Consider the following 19693-nt stretch of genomic DNA (forward strand, 5'->3'; position numbering starts at 1 on the left):
TTAGAGAAGACAGTGTGAGGGAGCCCTGAAGGGACAGGAAACATCTATATTTGCTGGCAGTGGGCCTGTATTAAACATATTGCTCCCAGTGCCATCCTGATGGCACGGTGGGGAGAGCCAGCTCAGCTATGCAGAATGAAAACACGCCAGCGTATCGATATTTCATAACACAGCACGCGCCGGCCGCTCCGGAGGGGAAGGGAATTAGATGAGGCTCTTTGCAGGAAGCCAGTTCTGTGGACAGCTAAAAAAACCGAGGATGTTCACTGGAATTAGGATCCTAATCTCGATCCCCTCCCAGGGGGAGCAGCCGAACGCAGGAAGCACTTTGCACAGGGCTTCCTCTGGGTCCCCCAGAGGTGTCCCACAGAGAAGCCTGGTTTTAATGCTGCATTCCTCAGCACAAATAAAGCACAGCTTTACAGCCTTACTTGTGCAAGGCTTGAAACGAGGCTCTTGTGGAACCCTCCAGCGTATGAATAGTGAGGCAAGAGGGAAAAGTTCTGTTTCCCTTACACTTTTTTTTTTTTTTTTTTTTTTAAATACAACAGGGTTATGCCTTACATGAAGACAAAGTGATTTTAAATCTTAAGTAATATCAGAAAATTATACAGTGCTTTGCATCTTCTAAAGAAGGCTGAATTTAGCACCACTTATTTCCACCTATATCCACCCTCTAACTGAGCCTTGTATAAAGAGTTTTGATTCCATCAGGCAATTTTCCTCGTTGTGTTAATGGATATATTATCCTTCCTATGAGCATATAGAAAGCTTGGAGATGCTTTTAATCTCCCCTTTTGTCTTACCCAAATAAAGAGATCCAACCAATCAAAAAACCTCCTCCTGCTCCCCCCCCCCGCCTTTTATTTTTTTAAACCTAGTCCTTAGCTCCTGCAACTAACTAAAACAAGAGAACAAGAAATCCAGTGCATTTGTAAACACTCCCAATGAAGAATAGCAGCTCTGGCAGGGCTGAGGATGGAAGTGATTGGGCTGGCTCCAGCCACTTGTGTGTGCCCCAGGACCTGCAGGGCAGAGAGAGGGAGGAGAGCTGGTTCCCTGGGGACAATCCTGCTGGTCCCATCATGCAGAGCAAGGACAACTGCTTCACCAGCCTTGGGAGCCCTGCGGAGCACTGCCGCCCCTCCAGAGCGCAGGGATGTGCACACACGGGTTCCAGCCCTGTTTTCCCTGGGAGAGCAGGGCAGCCTCATTGATGCCTAATTCGGGTTTACCTGGAAACAGAGGCCAGATAAAGCTAAATATATATATATATATATATATATATATATATATATATATGTATGTATGTATGTATGTATGTATGTATGTATATGTATATAAAATTAATATATTAAAAAATAAAAGTGGATATATTTTCTGAGGGGCCTTCAGGTCCATTAAGGGCAGACGAAGCCTCCCAGAGGTTACACCCAAGGTGGACGATGGTCATGAGTTTTTCAGAGAGTTTTAAGTTTGGTCCATTTACATCTCAGGGGTGAATGCTCCATTACAGCTTCAGGTAATGAAGTCATTTACTCCCAGTTTGCTTCCCCCAAATTCACTTTTGTTTATACTTTTCAGGGCCTGAGTTTGTGAGGTGTCCTTGGATCTCAGGCCTAGAGGGATATTTTTGTCTGACCAAAATGTGAAGACATTTAACTAGCACTTCATACAGAGTTTAGAGCTATGCACTAATGCAATATAGGATTTGAAAAATACAAAAGCTAAAATCCTAAGGCATCGTGATGATGATGTGCTCATCCCCCGCAGCAGTGCCGAGCCCCTGAGCAGCACTGAGGGGCTGTGAGGAATGCAGATGTGGCCAGCAAAGGGCAGGGGCAGCAGCAGGAGGCAGCTGGGGCTGAGCCTCAGCTGTGGTGGCACCATGGGTGGGCTGCACACCCTCTGCACCCCACGGGAGCATTGGCAAAAGTGATGCCGCTAAATCGAGCGAATAAGCAGGTAAGAAGTGATACAGGTGGAGGGATGTGTGCTGTGTAGAAATTATCATTTCAGTAGTAATTGCACAGCCATTATCAGTCATCTTTACCAACTGCTCTAGCCACAAGGAGTTCTCTCTGATAAAGATTTCTGCCGTTTGGAGGCAGAACTACAAGGTAAAGTGACACATTCAAAATTGCTCCTGAAGGAGCCCTCAGAAGGAGGATTGGTGCAGAATTCTGCTCTGGTTTCTTGCCCTGTGTTGCTGCTTTACCGTGCAGAGTGGCCCTGTCCCTTGAGCTGCACTCAGAGGGAGGACACAAGGGTGCAGGGTTTGCTCAAGAGGGTGTCCCCATCTCCATCCCCAACCTCCCTCCCACACCACTTCATCAGACTCTTGGCCCCTCTTGTTTCCTCCAGCAGATGAACTCAGGCTGCTCGAAAGAAAATGCTAATAAACTTTTATTTGGGTCGAAAATGGTGTTCTGTTAAACATACTTCATTTTCTTCAGAGTCTTTAACTTTTGCCTTTATTTTTGGAGTATTCTTTTTTGGGGGGAAAAAAAAAAAAAAAAAGTGAACAATACAAGAATTTTTTCCTCTTTTTATTTCCAAAAGAGAGAGGGAAAAAAAAAAAAAAAAGGGGGGGTGGAATAAAACACCCTAAAAATAACCAAATCCAGGCAGATATACTTTAGCTTTGAGCAGGGAAAGGCAATAGGTTTTTCCAGCTATGGACTATTAGGAGGAAGGATAGTTACTTGGTTAAGTAAAAAGAAAAAAGAAGGATGGGAACTATTAGGAGAGAAGAAGCAGTGATAGAATAAAGCAGGGAAAAGGAAGAGAATGAGAAGTGTAGCCAGGGTGGACAGAGGCACTCTGGGGGACCCAAGGGTACTTTATGTGGCTCATGAGTTGAGTTGTTGTCTTCTACTGCCCCAAGTTCCCTAACGAAGTTACTCCAATGGGAGGAAAAATTTTCATCCTCTCCAAACCACTCACAAAATTTGGAACAAGAATGACACAAAAAGAAGAGTGGAGGTGGGAAAAAAAAAAAAAAAAAAAAAAAAAAAAAAAAAAAAAAAAAAAAAAAAAAAGGAGGTTGGCAGAACTCTCAAAGGGGCCAATCACAGGTTGAACAGCAAGCCTGAATATACTGCTGATAAAAGACTCGTCAGGACAAACTCCTGAGAAAGATGTCAAAGTTAGGAAAATGAGAGGGCTGTTAAGAGCTTTGAAAGTTAGAATTTCAAGGGAAGTGGAGCTGTCCTGTAGGAGAAGCCTGTGTGTCTGCTACCCTATCTTTTTCACTGCTTTTCTCCAGAGAATTAGGAAAAAATGTGGAACTTTGTATGGGAGCTGAATTTGTGTTTAGGTGGACTTTGGGGAGTTTATAACATAATGAGAAGGATTCTTGGACAACCCCTCCAAAAGCCTGAAGCTGGCAGTGGCAACAGGGGTGCCACAGGCTCTGTGGGTGTTGGGTTGGGGGTCTCCTGAGCTTTGCAGCTCCTGCTCTGCTGGGATCAAACCTTATCTCCTAACTCCTCAGGCACTGATTGCTGCCGGAACAGCCAGAGGATTTCTGTGAAACATCCCACCATGGTTCAGCACCCCACTCACCCAGAGGTGCATTTTGGCTCAGCAGAGGCCTTTTACAGGGGACACAAGGCTGGGAGGTGCAACCTCCTGAGAGACACAAGCAAAAAGCTCATGTCAGAACCATGCCCTCTCTTGCAGTGGGTGGCTGTGCTACAGGAACACATCCCTTGTGCGTGGGGACGCATCTGGGACATCTGTGGGGAGGAAAAAGCTGTCAAGAACACTGTTCTGAATCTTCTGGATCCCGGCAGGGAGAACTGGCTGCAGCCTTGGCTCATGGAGTGGTGCCTCTAGGGACTGGAAGCTTTTTCTTTGCAGTTGGAAAACCCGTGTTGTGTAAAATTGTTTAATACTCATTATTCAATTGATTTCAAAGTGGATAATCATCACTGAGATTTAAATACACAGAGCTTGTTGTTGGAGCTACAGCTTTTCTTTGTTAATACTAACATTAAATATTTGTTCTGGATAAGGATAATCTAGTAATATGGGGAAACACCTGTGATTGAACTGCTGTGATAAGGATCTCTACTGTACACTTCTCCTGCCAATATTTTCACAAGCCTCACTATATTCAGGGGTAAATAAATTTAATTCATTTTCCACTCCTGTTGTCTCACAAATTTGAATGTATTTGATGCAAGAGGTCGTAAAGCCTAGTCCAAAACCTGTGCTAATTTGTTTAAGGAGTTCTCTTTGACAGAAGCCCCTTTTTTCCCTCCAGCACTAATTGGATGATGATGATTGGGTCGTTTGGGGAAACACCGGAGCAGAAGAAGGCAGCTGGAGACAGTGTGTGAGGAAACCCAAAACCGTGCACAGATTTAAGATTTTATGAAGCTGCAGCAATTCTCTGTCTCACTTCAGTGGAACTGTTCCTCCCTGTTTGCTCGCATGGCCCCTTCTGTGTGGCTTTCTAAAACGTGTAAGAGGGTAAATTTTTCACTTGAAAAGCGGAAAATGGAGTGATTAGTTTCTCCCTCTGACAATAATGTAGTCAAGAAAAACTGATGCTGAACACCTCTGTTATATGCATCTGAATGTCAGATATGCCTTCATTTAGTGTTATGTATTATATTTTTCAATAGGAAATATCTGATAATTTTGGCTTTTAAATGTCTTACTCATTTACTATGCATAAATTTAATTACTCCAAATAGTATTTTGCTCCAATTTTACTTTTTTTTTTTAATACCCTCTTCAGACGGAAACAGTATTGTGACATTGATATTTATTAAAATTAAACAAAAACTAAAAATCCAGCCTTTCACAGCAGCTGTCATATATCCTTGTAAGTATTTAATTGGGCTCTTGCATGCATGAAACTCTTGCACTTCAGAACATTATTCTGGGCTGTGATTTTTGTAGATAATTTCTTTTAATATTAGTTGCTGCTAAGACCTCTGTAAACCCAGACCTTGTGAAGCCAACAGCAAATTTCTACTTGATTTTGTGAATCTGAGATTTCTTTTTCTTGGCAAAAAGAGAATTTTCTCTTTCAGCCATGTAAAAAGCCAGAGGGAGCCAAGTGATGTGCCAGGGTTTAATGCAAGTGCAGGGGAGCTGTGGTCTCTTGGCGTGTGAGGGACTGGAGGAGCTGGGTGATGGAGAGAAACTCATTCTTAACATCTGCCCTTATCTGAAAACCCCTGTCATCAGAAGCTACCCACGTCAGGAGCTGTGTCAATCCTTACAAAGCAATTTCTGTTCCCACAATGAGTGACATTTCAGCACTTAGTGCTGCCCAGTCCTGGTGCCGGCATGCCTGGGCAAGAGCTGTGTGCTTCACAGAGCTCCAATCCCACTTTACAGAGAGCTGTGTGCTTCACAGAGCTCCAATCCCACTTTACAGAGCTCCAGTCCCACCTTACAGAGAGCTGTGTGCTTCACAGAGCTCCAAACCCAGCTTACAGAGAGCTGTGTGCTTCACAGAGCTCCAATCCCACCTTACAGAGAGCTGTGTGCTTCACAGAGCTCCAAACCCAGCTTACAGAGAGCTGTGTGCTTCACAGAGCTCCAATCCCACCTTACAGAGAGCTGTGTGCTTCACAGAGCTCCAATCCCACCTTACAGAGAGCTGTGTGCTTCACAGAGATCCAGACCCACCTTACAGAGCTCCAATCCCACCTCACTGAAAGCTGTGTGCTTCACAGAGCTCCAAACCCAGCTTACAGAGAGCTGTGTGCTTCACAGAGCTCCAATCCCACCTTACAGGGCTCCAAACCCATCATGCAGAGATCTGTGCCCTGCAGAGCTCCAATCCCACTGTACTGAGAGCCCCCAGATCTCAGACTCAGAGGGTTTGGGGGTACAGAGGGTCTCCAGCCTTTGCCCACCTTGAGCTGTTCCATGCTGCACTCTGAGTGTCACACAAGCAGGAATATTTGCTTGCTTCTCTTCACACAGTTTAATGCCCACTGAACACAGCTTTGTAATAATGAATCCCTGGTTTGAGTTGGAGTACAGTTGGCAGCAAAGAAATTCAGCGCTTCTGTTTTCCATATTCCTCGTCCCAGGTTGTATACATAGGTTGTATACTGAAAGGCAGCAAATACCATTTTTGGTATAATAAAGGCAACAAATAACATTTCCATAATAATTTCCTTTGCTTTTTGAAGGGCTTTTTTGACCAGGTTAAATTTATTTGAGATAAATTGAATGTTATATTGATGTTTAACCCACAGAAACTCTTGTTCTCTTTTTGTTTGTCCTAATACCGCTTTAAAGGCTGCAGTGAAATCTTTCTATAGAGTACTGAATATCAAGGAAATGTGGCACACCTTTTCTTCTGGCTTCTAGTTCTGCTTATGTTGGTTTTTTTTTTTTAAAAAAAAAGCTTATCCAGCTGGAAAACACAGCCAGTTAAAGGTGACTTTCCTTGTGTCAAATTCCTCCTTCATGTACTAAACTGGGTAATAACTACAACTCTTCTAATTGATAAGTGCAGGCTCTGGGACAAACCTTTTCCATTGTCATTATTTATTCCAGGGCTGGGGGTTCTGTGTGTAGTCCTGTTCTCAAACGAGGAACAGGCAGAGGAAACCTAATATGTAGATGAAATCTAATAATAGTGTGGAGGTTCTTCTTTTTCAGCTGCCTGAGTTGTGCTGTAAATGCAGGGGAATGCAGTGGCAGCAGGGTATCACTAATGGGCTGGCTGCCTTTTTCCTGTGCCTCTTCCCACAGAACATATATCTGGATTATCTCCTCTTTTAACCGTTGAAAAGTAATAAACTATGAAGATAGAAACTCACAGAAAAAATGTGCATCTTTTTGAGGATTTTTTTTTTCCCAGTGGGAGTAGGGGGTTAAATCCTCTTTTGGATCAGGCTGTGACCAGGTGTGCCAGAGGAAGGATGTCCCCGAGCACTCAGGTCAGCAGTGACAGCAGAGGAAGGGCACTGCATCTTCACTCTGGGGGGGAAAGTGGGAAATGAGCTCAGTCAGGGACCAACTCCTACACCGTTGTTTTCTCTAGGTGGTTTTCTGTAGACGTGGATAAAAGCTCCACAGAAAGTAAAATAAAATTAAAATCACATCTTGAGGGTGCTCCTGTTAGGGTGAGGTGTTACAAGCCACCTAAAATTGAAGCCGGCTGACAAGTAGCCGACCTTAATCGACACAAATCATTGCTTTTTAAGCAGCTGAGAGAAGAAGCCACGAGAGATGTGTTTTTGTAGAAAATAAAGATTTCAGCCACAACAAAACTAGCTGATAACAGTGAATTTAGTACACTTTGGTAGCTGCTGAAGGATCCATACCAACAAGGTTGTTTTTCTGTAAAATTGGTTGCAGACAGCCAGGAGGAAAATGTCCATGTCATGGCAGGGCTGAGCTGCCCTTCTCCCCTTGCCCCCCTTGGGCTGCCTGGCCAGGGCTCACCTTACTTTACCCTCATTATTTTTATCTTTTATTGTTTTATTATTACTTTTATTCTTTGGGAGACTTCATTCAGTTTCACTTAAACTACTGAAAAGCCTGGAATACCCGCAAACAGTTTCAGGTGTTAAACTGGGGGCCAAATACCTGCAGAGAACACTGATGTCAGAAGTTTATTGCTGCTGTACTGACATTTGCTTCAAAAAGCAGCATATTCTCAGAGACTGCTCGTAGAACCCTCATGAAATGATCCTGGAACATGTGCTGAGATTAAACGTTTTCTTTGTTTACTTTAAAAATGACAAATTTACTTATGCAAACCCCTTTTTTTTCTGTGTTGCTGTAGCACCCATTTACATAGAAAGGCTTAAAAAATCTCAACAAATTAAGTGAAGATGTGAATTTAAAACAAATTACTTTAGCAGGATTAAAATCCTGTGTAAAAATTCCTTTCAGAATTTGAGTACTCTAAACAGCTTTTAACTTAGTTGACCCAAAAGCTCTTGGTTGTGAATAAGTTGGGGGCTGAGGCCAATTAATTAATCCACTTTGAACACTAATTCAGTATAATTTCCTGAGTGTGTGTCTGTAGGCAGTTGTGAGGAATACGTGCTTCAGAGATGGAAACCAGTGAGGATTTTACTCTCCTCCAAAGGACTTTGGTGCCTATCTAGGTCTGGTAACTATTCCTCAAAATCTAAAATTTTTGCAGTGACTGTGTTGTTGGAGACCTGGGCTTGCTACCAACCTCTTGCATAGTCTCAGTATCCTCTTCATTTAATTTTCATTAAGCATTTCCCTAAGAAATGACAGTTGCTTAGAGATGTTCCTGACAGCCTTCCCAACTATTTCAGACCCTTTTTTTAGGACTTTAGAGGGATACTGTGAGCTTTGTAGTAAATCTTCAGGGGAAAATTCTGTTGGCAGAATGGAAGGCATTAGATGCTGGTTCAGTATGATCTGTGCTGACCTTACTAACACCTAGAGTACATCCTAGCAGGGTTTGGGATTGTATATGCTGCAAATTGTGCATTGTGATGCAGCAGCCTTGTGTGCACAGTTCCTTGTCCAATGAGCGATTACAGCCTTTGAAAATCTAATTTATCCTTTTCAAGTATAGAATCTAATAACATCACTGTCCAAAAAAAAAAAAAAAAAAAAAAAAAAAAAAAAAAAAAAAAAAAAAACCTCTTGATTTGATACCAAGTATTTAATGGCAAAATCACAAATTTTTTTTATTCCACTTAGCCGTTTGGCAGTGGAAGGGCCCTACTGTGTTCTTTCTTTGAAGTCTGAAAATAATCTGGCCTAGGTTTGTTATTTGGGGAAAAGAGATTTGCCTTGTGTAACAATGATTTCTCCTAATGCCATGAGACACTCCGGGTGCGTCGTGTCTTCCTGACATAAACATTTAGCTCATCTTTTGTTTTTGTACCAATGGCTGCTTACATGAGCCCCGTAGAATTTGGAAAGAAAAGTGCCTTCTAAGAAGGGATTGTCTTTTCATTAGCCCCGCTGATCTTCCAAAAGATTTTGCTTCGTGTCATGCATTATAATTATATGACAGGAGAACAGTGGAGAATGTGGCGTTAGCATTTCCCATAGGTTTCCTATCCGAGATAAGAAAGATAAACATTCTGCTTTACTCCTCCGAGAACAAAACCAGCTCTGGGCAGTTTCCTGCGCGGTGGGATGCGCGCTGCCCGCCGGAGCCGCGGCGCTCCGCGGCCGCACGATGCTGCGCGTCCCGCGGGCAGCCGGGCGCACAAAGCGAGGAAACCCCCGGGCTGCGGGTGTGTGCTGGGCTTCCTGAGCACGTCCTTATCGCCCGAGGCTCCCTCCGCGCTCCTGCGGCTCTCTCTGGGGGCCGGGGGAGCCGCTGTTTATTTTTCCAGGGCGCTCTCCGCGCTGGGGGAAGCAGGGGAGGTCTTTAATTGGATCTCTCTTTGTTCCTGGATTGCTGCGGCTCCGGCCGAACCGGGAGGACCGGGGTCTGCTTGGGGGTATGCGTGCCTTGACTCTCAATGACCCACCTCTGGTTCAGTCGTGACACCCCGGCCAGGGAAGTATTTTGCTTAGGGATGGCTTTCCTAAAGCAGGGAGAGATCTCTGGTTACAGGAGCGGCGAGCAGCAGAGGTGCTTTCAGTTCGTTCCCCTCTCTCTTGCACTTCCACGGGCTGGATTGTGCAAAAGGGGAAAGAATACCCAGGCATCACTTTCCCCAACCAGATGGAAAGCTTCTGCTGCAGTTCCCAGGAAACCTGGCCGGGTGGGAGATTCAAGAGCTTTAGAAGGGCTCGACAGGAGAGGCTGGAAATCTGCAGTAATGCTGCCGGTGTTCGTGGTTAGCGAGACGTGTCAAACACGGAGCGGTGACCTCCTCCACGGCTCCGGAGCTTTGCCGTTGCCTGCACTTTTGCTTTCCCCTTTAACTTTCTTATTTGTAACTTCTTTTTTTTTTATTCTCGGACCAAGTTTTGTAACGCACTGACATCTGCTGTGTGTTTGACTAAAGCAGCCACTAAAGAGCTGAAATAGGCCTTGCAGCCTGGGCAGAACAGGGCTTGAGAAATCAAATTGGAGAGAAAGGGGCAGGAGGGTGGGAGAACCTGGTGACTTGTTGTTGATTCAAGGAAGTAAGAGGGAACAAACCACCCCTCCCCTAAGAATCTTCTATTACAATTGTTTTATGGAGGAGATGCACAATGTAAGCTGATTTCAGTCATACAAACAGCATTTCTACTGATGGACTATAGTTATCACCATTTAGAAAAAAACTACATGAGCTCCATTTTTCCCTTTTTTTTTTTTTTTAATCTAATCTAATCTAATCTAATCTAATCTAATCTAATCTAATCTAATGGTTGTGGTGATGTGGTGGCCATCATGTGGTGGGCATATAATCCCAATAAATTACTTTTGTGCCAGTTTTCAGACACACTGAGATTGAGAGGAAGCAGTGTAGCTGAATAATGCCAGTACGTGCCCCCCAATCATCTACATTTACAAATTCTGTGAGACAGGAGCAGCCTCCACCCCTCCAGCAAGTAATTGTAGGTGCCACAGCAGGAGCTGCTGCACAGCAGCATCACTTTAAAAGCACTAAACCAACTTCTGAAAAGACTTTCTCTGTTTGATGGCAGCAAAACTTGCTGCTGATTGAAAGCTTCCCTGCAACATTTCCAGTGGAGGTGGGTTTCTGGCAGGGATGTGAAGCAGCAGAGCTGCTCCCTGGCAGTGTGGGATAACCAAAGCTCCTTTGACTCTGCCTCGCTCCAGCCCAGCTCCCATCCCCAGGTCCTGCTCCAGGCACATTTCAGATGGGCATTTCAGTGACCCAGTGCAGCACTAATCAGAAATCTTTTACTAAGACAGTTTTAAACAAGAAACCTGTGCCCAAATGAATAGTTAGGCAGTTTTGATTTCTGCCAAAGAAATTGACAGCATTTCTAATGAAAAACTGAAGCCAGGCTGGGATTTTTTGATACATTATGCAGCAGAAAAGAACAGTTTGTAAAACCACACCTTTTTTTTTTTCTTTGGAAAAAAGGTTCTTTGCTGGTTTCAGGAAAATCTAACAGTCTCTCTGAAAAGGGGGGAGCCTCCTAACAAATGCTTTTTCAAAATATATATTTACACCAGCTTCATGAATCAATGTGTTACGGGGTTATCCTCCACATGGTCCCTCCATATAGGTATTTTTAATGTAATAAGTGTCTGAGGCAAGCAAGACTCTATGCATAGACACTTGAACAAGAAAGGAGAGATGGCTTTTTTTTATTCCATTTTCTATCTCAAAAGCAGCTGTAAAATCTTGGTTTGTAAATGTATGTTTTACTAAAAAACTGGGCTTTAAATACGTCATAAACTGTCGTTTCTCCTTTTCTTCATTCCCAGCAAATGTACAAAGTAGCTGCAAGGCCATGACAGTGCTGGTTTAACACCTCACCAACAGCAAGAAGTGAAACAGAAAAGTACCTTTTCATTATGAGTTTTAAACAGTAGGGGAAATCCTGCTCCCCTCGAGATCAGGAGGGAAATTCCTTTTCAGCTTCAAAAGAACCAAAATGTAGCTCTGCATTACTCTGAAAGCCTGTTTAAAAGCCCTAGCATTCGTATGCCTCTGCAGTCATCCCACAATCAGTAAAGGGGATGCAGCCCTTTCCAGCCTTATATCGGGGTTACAGGGCAGGGGGAGCCTGCTCCTGGGCTGGTGCTCAGGAACATTTCTGCACGGCTTGTAGCATTAAATGATTGCTGCCTCTCTCTTTAGGTTGGTTTGTTTGTGTCTCCCTTGAAAATCTGTGCTGTGAAGTGCCCTTCACTCATTGTTTTTAATGCTTCTTATTGCCAAGCCCCATCGCATTTTCAAAGTGAAGTGTCTGACATCAGCAATCACAGTCGGGATTTAGAACATGAGGTCCCAGATGTGTTTAAAGATCCTGTGTATTACCTAATTCTGAGAAGCCACACGTACAAAAATGTGACATGAAATGACTGATGGAGCATCCAATAGCAAGTAAAGCTTTGTTTTATGCCTTCCAGCAATGGTGCTGTTTGTAAAATGCTTGAATTGCCCCGAAGGTGGGTGACATGCTGCTTAAACGCTGGATAATATTCCAGTCATAGCATCAACTGTAAGAAGAGTTGTAACTGTTGGTTAATTAACTTATCAGGTGAAGCTGAGCCCGCCTCTCCTGCCCGGAGTGTAAGCCATGCATCTGACCCTTGGTACACAGTGCACATCCTCGGAGCTCTCTCTGGAAGGGTGCAGGGATACACAAAGCTCTGAAAGCTGACACGTCACTCAAGGCAAAAGCCTTCTGAAAACAAAACAGCCAAACCCCTTCATTTCCTCTGCCATTGATTTAAGTCAGCTAAAATCAGAGCTTTAAAACATCCAACCGTTACACCCTGGCCATTAAAAATGAACCATGGGAGAATAATAAATTTTAATTTTTTTGAACTCTTTGTCCATATATCTGGTGGAGACTTTAACATTCATTCAGTGCAATACCTGCTTCCATATTCAGTGGGCAGCACCAGAGCTGAGCCCCACATGAAGCTATCGAACAGAACTGGCCCAATACAATATTCAGCACATGCTTTTCTGTGCAAATAACGTTCTTTCATGCTTTGTATGAAACACCTATGGCACCAGGCAGATGAAGACTGATACAGAGCTTAACTTATCCTGACAGCTATTCTCATAATGGGTCTCTCTTTTTTTAGTTGCAAAAGATAGCTACAAACTGGATGAAGCAAGGAAAACAACTTGAAATTAAATTATATGTAAGTAAACAAACTGTAATAATATGAGCAGGCTGAACTTTCATCTACATTTCAACTGGATTTGAACCAAGTCCCTTCTGAGAGTCTAAGAAAGTTTGGTGGGTTTTTTTTGTTTTGGTTTTTTTGTTTGTTTGTTTGTTTGTTTGTTTGGGTTTTTTTGTGGGTTTTTTTTTTTGTTTGTTTGTTTGTGGGGGGGTTTTTTGTTGTTTGTTTTGGTTTTTTTCTTTTTTTTTTTTTTTTGGTTGGTTGGTTGGTTGGTTTGGTTTGGTTTGGTTTGGTCTGCTCTGCATTTCCTTGCCGTTATTGTGACCAAAAGGAGAAATGCTGGAAAACTGTGAGTGACTCTGATCTGCTGTTTCTGGCCAGGTCAAAAGTAGAACAAGCTGGAAATGTCATGCAAATTCCCATGTTTGGTAGATTCCCAGTTCAGGTTTGCATACTCAGAAGGTCGGAACAAAATGGACATAAACTAAAAGACCCCAATGTGATTGTACAGACTAAAATCAACTAAAATTTTGGTGGCCAAGCTTAAACTGAAATATTCAGCTTCTTCAACATTTCTGTTCTTGCCGTGAAGGGAAATGTAGTCTTTTGGGTTTTCATTGTGCTTCCAAGCCCACTGGGTGGCTGCCAGGGACCTAAGAGGTGTCTGAGGATCATATCCACCTTCCACTGGCACCATCATCTCTATCTCCAGTGGGTGTGTGCTTTCAGGTTATGCGTTTTTGGGGGCAAGACTGTATGTGATCTGAAGGTGACTTTGACTAAAGCTTAGCTCCTTTCCTCCAGAAAGAAGAGAACTGCTTCCATCACATCACTTTTAACCTGATTCTCTAGAGATGGCACGTGGTTTGATCCAACAAAACAGATTTATTGTTAGATCAAACCTAGTTATTCATCTTGGAATCTTATAATCTTTGTGGAAGCAGTTACATTTAAAAGGAAATAAACTTGTGCTTCTAATTGTTTTAAAGTGCAGCATGTACTTGGGAGAGACACAGCTAGAGTTAGGGGGGAATAGTTTGCCAAGTGCACCACTCTGACTGGGCAGCTTGGGAAAGAGAATGGCTTTACAGGTGCAGTTCATGCCACGTACACCTCCGGAAGCCTCCAGGGGTTTAAGAGGAGGAAAGTGTTCTTTGCAGGGCGTGGCAGCCCTCCCTCACCATAACGCTGCCCTCTGGATCTGGCAGCGTGTTCTCTGGATGCTGCAGCCAGGGCTTCTGTTCAGTGAGCAGATGGGAAGAAGCTTGTGTGTACAGAGAGTTATTCACAAATTGTTTAGGTAGGTAATATATACACACATTCCAGATGTGGACAGACTATTTAAAACAAAAGCACCCTGTTCCTTCCCTTCTGTAAGTTCTGGAAGACCCTGGGACATGACTGCTTAATTTTAGCCAAGTTCAACTGCTCCTGCACTGCTCAGAGATGGAAGAGGAGCATGACTTACATGGTCATAATGTAGATTGCAAAGTCTGAGTGTACACACGGATTTTACAGCACGTGGCTGTGTCTGGCTGGCTTTCTCCCAGGGCAGCACCTCCTCTGCAGGAGCCTGCAGAGAATGGTCAGAGAGCACTGGCCGTGCCTCGCACAAACTCTCAAGGAGCTGCTAGAGACAGAACTTGAATTCTCAGTCCACAGACGCGCTGCCCAAATTCATTGGTGTGGGTGAGTCAGCACGAGCCGCTGGCTCAGACTGAAATCGGCAGAGCTGCAAACATGTGCAAGCATGTCCCCAGCTGGGCAGCTCTGCTGTGGGACTGGGAGCCTCCAACACGAGCCCCAAAACCTCCCCCAGAGAAGTGCTTCCAGTCTGGACACAGCTTAGCAAAGCCCGATCTGAGCTCGCTGCAGCCCCGAGCCTGTGGGGCAGGCTCTGCAGGCTGACACAGCTCTGCCAGTAGGACTGTCTCTCGAAAAGGGCTTTTGTCACCAAAGCTGCATCACGTGAAGAATTGCTCTTCTCCCCATCACTTACAGTCCAGTCACATTGTTATACCCTGTTGGTGGGTCTTTGTCTCCTAAATTTAGGCATGTCAACTTCTAACCTGAATGAACTTTTCAAACACTGTTCCTTCGATGCAGGAGCAGACGCTTTATGAAAATAGACTTGGGTATATTAATTAAATTCAGAGAGATTATATAAATTCATCATGGCTACAGTTTGGAACCCACATTCTCAGAGAAGTAATAGAAAACAAATTTTTGTTGATGTCTGTAGGTTGGTGGAAGAATTTTTCTGGAAGTTTCTTTTTTTCAAAAAATTGGAAATTCGCACATTTTTCTTTGCTTCAATATTTAGCTAAGCAATTTTCAAATGGTCTAAGCAAGGATGCAGAATTTTTCATTACCTAAACATGATCTGTTAAGCCATGTATCTCTGCGGCAGCAATGGGAGGTGCCTGCTTTGGCTCTAATTTTGTTGTACAATGCTATTAATTTGCAACTTCGGGGTGATCTGGACATGAGTGGACTTGTATGGTTTGGGTTTTTTATGCCTCTTCTTCCTTCCCCCTCCCCATGCTTTGTAGAAAAATAAGCATCAATTTTGAAGTGCTAGAAAGAGCAGCTTGCTTTTGAGGCTGTCAGGCTGACACAAATGATCTTTGCTTCGAGCTTCCTAAAAAGACATAATTTCTACTCTGTCTAAAAAGCAGAGGCTGCCTTGTTTGTTTTTATTTGCAGCGTTCGGCAGCGTTGCTGTAGGCCACGAGCTGCAGGATGGCAGCAACACAGGATTATCCTGCAGAGCCCTAACTGGTGAATCCATAACAGCCAACCTGAACTCTGCTGCGGGCTGCCATTTAATACCACAAGAAGCTGTTTGCATTTTATCATGTAACCGGTTGTGTGAATTCAAGAACCTTCCCTGGATCAGGCTGTGTTTTCAGATGAAAGAAAGGAACTACCAAATGGTGGGGTGAAATACAGAGTTTGTTTTCCTGTAGGCTTGTTCTCTAAGCACAAACAAATATACTGTAGTGAAGATTCGGGTTAAGGCTACAGAAGTGAAGCTGAGAAAAGGAGAGATGGGAAGCAGGAGAGGGGAAAAGGGCTGGGGCTGTCTTTTCTCGTGAGATAGATTTCTTTGAGATCAAGGCAACAGGAACAGGCTCAGAATTAAATAGGATCACGAAATACCTTCAGAGTATCAGCTGAAGGGGGAAATCTACTCTCCGGATCCTAAAACCTTTCAGTCCCGTTGGATTTGGTAGAGAATTGAGCCCATTTGTGACTCTTCCCCTCAGGCTCTGTTAGACGGGCTTTTATTCAATGTGATTTCAGTCCAGATCATAATAAAGTTGCTCTGTTCCCCATGAAGCTCACATTATGGATGTACAGCCATCACAGTCTACGGATTGCTTAGTTTTTCCTGTAAAAACAGAAATCCTTGTACAGCTGGGAGCTTGTAAAAACAAGCCCGAAGCTACCAAAATTTTTAGCTGTACAGTATAAATGAGAAACTAAGTTCTCCTCTGCAAAACATACAGGCACCTATATATGCTCAAGATTTTGACAATGAGACTCATTCATGCAGAAGAAGACACTTTCCAGGTGAATATTTCTTTGTTCTGGCGTCACACGCTGAGTAATTAAGGAGCGTTTATGAAATGTTCGGGACTGTGCTGCCGGGAATCCTGAACAGAAGGGAAAGTGGACTTGTGTGTGTTTGCGGTGTCCCTAGATGAGCGAGACGATTTGCAGGCCAAGTGAGAGGTGAGGTTTTGAAAATGCAAGCTTTTCCAAGCCAGAGTTTAAGGTCTAAAGGCAGTGACACGCACGCAGTTTATCTCACATAATGGCTGCGTTGAGGCTGCAAAGTTTTTATTCCTGGTAGTCGGTGCTGTGCCGACAAAAGCACCTCCAGTTTCGAACCCTGCCTCTAGCTGTCATTTAGAAAGGGAGCGAAACGGGCTCCGGGAAAGGACTGCGGCCACGGCCCGCTCCGGTCCGAGCTGCCTGCGGGCGCTGGGGCAGCCGCGTCCCGGGCACCTCCGCTCCCTCCGCCCGAGGGGACACGGAGCTCCCGCGCGTCCGCAACGCAGGAAAACGCCCCCGGCTCAGCCTTTTAATAGATTAAATCTGATGAATTTTCATTGAGGCCAGAATATTTTATTTCCCGAGGTACATTTCGTTAATTCTTAGGAGCGCCGTGGTGCGAGACAGAGCCGCGCATGCCGCGTTTAACAGGTACCCTACTTTTTCTGGGTTTGTTGTGGGGAAAAATACTGCACGATCTTAAAGGCCAATACTACCTGGGAAAAAAAATTAAGGAAAAAAAAAAAAAATTGAGAGAGGGAGAGGGGGGGCAAAAAAAAGGAATAAGCTAGGAATACTTGAAACTGTAGCATGGTGACTGCCTTGTCCCGGCCTCTTTGCGGGCTGCGCCGAGGGAAGGAGAGCTTCTGGGGGGGACAGAGCGGGGGCCGAGAGCGCCCGGCCCTCGCCGGAGCCCCGCACCGCCGCGGATCCCGTTCCTCAGGGAAACGGGGCTCGGAACAAGGCGCGCCTGAGGCCGCTTTTACATCCGTGCCCGTGTGGCTGCTACGTGAAGCGAACGAGTGCGGGTAAATGTCGGCGCGGCCCCGGTGCGCTGCGGGCTCGAGTCCCGAAAGGTGCGTCCTTCCGAGGCACCGGCCGTGTGTCTGTCCCGAGCCGGGGCGCGGCGGGGCAGCAGAACGGAGCAGGAGCCGCAGGACCGACAACGGGGCTGCGTCCCCTGTCGCCGTCCGGTCTCGGGGCGGGAGGAGAGAGCCCTGCCCGGTGCCTGCAGACGGGCTGCGCTGGCCGAACGGGAGCGGGGCTCTCCGAGCCGGCGCCGGACCCGCGCTCCGCGCCCGGGACGTGTTTTCTCGCCAAGAGGAAAGGAAATAAACACAGCCTTCGGGAGAAGAAGGCTGCCGCATTTTCGAACAGCCCGACCCCAGACCTTCCAGGTTCTGCTGCCTGAAGAGGGTGAGTAGAAAAGAAAACCCAAAGCACTCGCGCTACTCGAGTCTTATCAGCGCTTCCAGTTGAAGGCACGGCTTTCGTGGGAATCCTCGTCCGGGCTGCCAAGGCCAGACGTGGGGGTGGCACCGTGCCCGTGTCCCCGCGGCGGAGATCCCGCTGCCGGCCGTGCCCCGCTCCGCCCGGCGCTCCCAGCCACGAGCGGCCTCGGCGCAGCGCGGCGGGAATACCGCACCCGCGCTGCGCAGCGGGAATACCGCACCGGGGCCGCGCCAGGGGCTCTCGTGCTCTGGTCGGGACGGGAAACCCTTTTCGGCTCGGTAGCGGCGAAACCCCGGGTTGCAGCGTCTCTCGGGTCGCCTCCCTTAGCGGGGTTGCGCGGCCGGGATTGAGGCTCTGCCCGCCTCCCTGCCGGCTTCCCAGCACAGGGGCCGGGCTGTGGCCGGGGCCGCTCTGCCCTCGCGTGAAAAGCGAGAGCCCTTTTCCGAACACGGGCACGGCGCGGCGAGCCCCCTCCATCGCTAATTCCCCTACTGCTTCCCCTGCCCCGGCGAGCGGCTGCAGGACCGGGCGGGAGCGGCTCCGCCGGCTCTTTCTGCTCTCGCCTTGTCCGGGTTTGTCCGGCTGCTGCCCGGCCCCGGGAGAGGCGGCGGGCGGGGCGCGGGCTCAGCCGGGGGCACCGGCGGATCGGGCCGCTCCCCGGGGCCGGGATCCCCCTCCTTCTCCCGAAAGGGCTCCCCGCGTTCCTCTGCTCGCTGCTCGTCCCCGCTACTTGCATCGCCCTCGCGGCGGCGTTTCTGCGGGCGCCGATAAGCCCTCAGCTCTCCGCTTAACCGTACAGCGTACAGCTGCCAGGGGCGTGTTCCTGAGTTTTCAGGTAGTTGTTTCATGTCCCAAAAAGGCCCTAATTAGGAGAGGGGAAAGGGGAGAGCCCCACAGCCCCTGCCTGCCCTTGTGTCAAACTTTTAAGTAGCCGCACGCGGGGCTGCGCGCTCACCTTTGCTGCTCGGCCCGACCGCCGCTCCCAGCGCTGGGCTGAGCTTCTGCCCCGGTGTTCATCCGAAATCCCCCTCGGTGGGGCTGTCAAAAAACCCCAAACAAGACCCCGGGCTGTCAAACGCTCTTTGCGAGCGAGCGGGCCCTGCCGAGGAGCTGCGCGCCCGGCTCAGGAGTGAGAAGGGAGGAATGTGCCATTTGGCGGAGGTGATGACACACGCGGCAGCGCTGCTACACCTGCACCGGCCCTGGCCGCGGAAATGCCTGCGAGGGGGAGCGCCGGGAGCAGCATGGGTGGCCAGCAGCAAGAAGCTCGCCCCGGCCCTGGGGAGCCCGGCAGCGCCGGCCCCGACGGCGGGGCACAGCTGGCTCCGGCTGCTGCTCGCCGAGCGAGCCGCGGGGGCTGCCCGGGGAGGGGAACCCTGGAGAGGGTCTCTCCTGTGGGCCTCATCCCTTCGCCGTTTCGTTTGTGCGCGTTAGGGGGGTGCTCGGGGGCGGCGTGCGCTGCTCCGCGGCTGGGTGCGGAAATAGACGGGCCTCCTTTCTGTCATCGAAATCACGCGGCCCGGGATGTGGGGCACGCGTTCCTCCGCCAAAGGGGGACAAGGAATTGGTTACATGGCTCTAGGGGAAGACGCAGAAACGTGTTCTGAGACATATAGAAATACATAATTACATATCTATATATACATCTAATAGGTCCTCGAAGACTAATTTATTTCTCGGTTAAAATACGTTTCTACGTATTCTACTGCCTTTACCCGCAATCAGTCTGTCCCGGGTAGGGGAGCAGGGATCGGTGGCCGGGCACAGGAACTAGAAATCCGCTCACGGGCCACCGAAGCCCTGGGCGCCCCGAAGGGAGAGGCCGGCTGCCCCGGGCATGCACGTTCGGGAGCTGTCAGCCCCCCCCGGGCTCACGCTTGTTTACGAAAATTGATGTCGCACTTCAAATCATCGGGACAGGGCACATGGCGAGACGGGATTCACGTGCAAGAAAGGCAGGAGCGAGTCTGAGGGCCA

At 47.1% G+C, this 19693-nt stretch overlaps 1 protein-coding gene across 1 annotated transcript in view; it reads left to right on the plus strand.

The window, feature by feature from the left end:
* Positions 1-17494: 17494 nt before the first annotated feature.
* PIK3CB (phosphatidylinositol-4,5-bisphosphate 3-kinase catalytic subunit beta) overlaps positions 17495-19693 on the plus strand; it is a 129256-nt gene continuing 127057 nt past the window's right edge. The window contains exon 1 of the mRNA XM_058421856.1: positions 17495-17680. The gene's annotated coding sequence lies outside the window, so the exon portion shown is untranslated. The remainder of the gene's footprint in view (positions 17681-19693) is intronic.

The sequence above is a fragment of the Hirundo rustica genome, chromosome 10 (assembly GCF_015227805.2).
Source record: "Hirundo rustica isolate bHirRus1 chromosome 10, bHirRus1.pri.v3, whole genome shotgun sequence".
Classification (NCBI taxonomy): domain Eukaryota; kingdom Metazoa; phylum Chordata; class Aves; order Passeriformes; family Hirundinidae; genus Hirundo; species Hirundo rustica.